Below are 1,586 nucleotides of genomic sequence, written 5' to 3'. Positions count from 1 at the left end.
GCGGGGCCTGCGGAGCACAGGGCCGCACCCCATTTGATTCCTGTCCCAGCCGCCCACCACTGCTGCAGGGGGCCGCCCTCCACATGGCGAGCAAGGCAGGACCAGCTCCCTCACTGGCCGGTGGGGCAGGGCCCACGGCCTCACCTCCTGCTGCGCCCCTCTGGCCACAGTGCGAGGCTGTGACCCCGCCACTTCCCGCGCCCGTTTCTGACCAGAAGGCAAAAGTCTGAGCGAGTGGAGGGGCCACTGGCCAGGACTCCTGCTGGGAGCCTCTGGCCCACACGCTGGTGGCGGGTTCAGGCTCATGCACGCAGCTGTCCTCGCACCCTGGCGCCATCTGGGAGGGGCGTGGGCCCCCAAGGGCCAGTCTCCTGGGGGTGCTCCTTGAGGCCGGCACACACACGGGAGGGGAGGTCAGGGCTCCAGAAGCCGCAGCTGATCCTCCAGTGGGCCCCCGGCCCCGCCACCCTGAACCTCAGTGACCACCTGGTGGCTGCGGCCTCTGCACGGCGGCAGCCACCCACCTCTGCTCCACTGTCACCCCCACCCCGGGTGCTCTTGCTGCACCCCCTGCCTCGCCTGGGGTGCGCGTGCCAGGCAGCAGTCTGTGTTCACAGCCACAGAAGGTGCCCAGTGACTGCTGACCGGACACGTGCCCCGGCGCCCACAGGCCCCAGCCAGCATGGCTGAGCGCGGGAGGGGGGGGGGAGTGGCACCCGCGACTCACCTGGACCCACCTCTGGCAGGGTCAAGTGGGTGGGTGCGCGCTGGGCGCGGGGGCAGGGCGGTGGGGGAGGAGCCGCGCGAGGCCGCGCTGGATACCAGGCCGGAGCCCACGCCGGGAGCGAGCGGGTGGCCCGCGGCGAACACCAACGGGTGGCTCTGTGCAGAGACAGACGGGCGGTGAGGGCGCGGGCTGCGTGGGGCGGGCGAGCGTCCCGGCTGCCCTCCAGGGGGCGAAGGTCAGTGGGCGGGGCAGGAACGTGGCATCCGGTGAGCCCCACGCTGGCTGCTTCATGGATTCCCCGAGCCTCCCCAGCCCCGCACACTGGCAGCCCGACCCACACCTCAGGCCAGCCGCGCCCTCGGGTGCCTGAGCAGAGAGCAGGAGCAGCCCGAGGCCCTGGGCCACACTCCCCTGCAGGGTGGGGCGGGCGCAGGCATCCCCAGGCCCCTTGGGGCTGGGGCCGGCCACCCCTCGCGTCACAGCGGGGTCGACCCCCACAGCCCTGGCGCGCGTAGTCCCAGCAAACCCCACCTCGAGCGCTGCAGGACGCCTGGGCACAGCCAGCACCATGCAGGGCGCACCCTGGGGCCCCCACACCTCAGAGGCAGTGCACGCACCCCACCCTCTTTCCGACGGCCGCCTGGGAGAAGCCACGGATGCAGCAACCCTGGGCCGGCGCCTGCCAGCATGCAGGACGCTGGGCGGTCCAGTGGGTGCCGCGGCAGCCTGCACCTCCTGCCATGCCCATGCGTGACGGGGAGAGCAGGCCAGACTGGGGGCAGGAAGGGGCAGTGTGCAAGGACCTTCTGGAGAGACCAGGGCAGGGCTGCCCAGATGAAGATGCTTAAAAGGCCCCAGG

Source organism: Condylura cristata, unplaced genomic scaffold (assembly GCF_000260355.1).
Source record: "Condylura cristata isolate star-nosed mole 26May11 unplaced genomic scaffold, ConCri1.0 scaffold00032, whole genome shotgun sequence".
Taxonomy (NCBI): domain Eukaryota; kingdom Metazoa; phylum Chordata; class Mammalia; order Eulipotyphla; family Talpidae; genus Condylura; species Condylura cristata.
The sequence above is the reverse complement of the archived record's forward strand: the minus strand, read 5'-3'. Positions refer to the sequence as shown.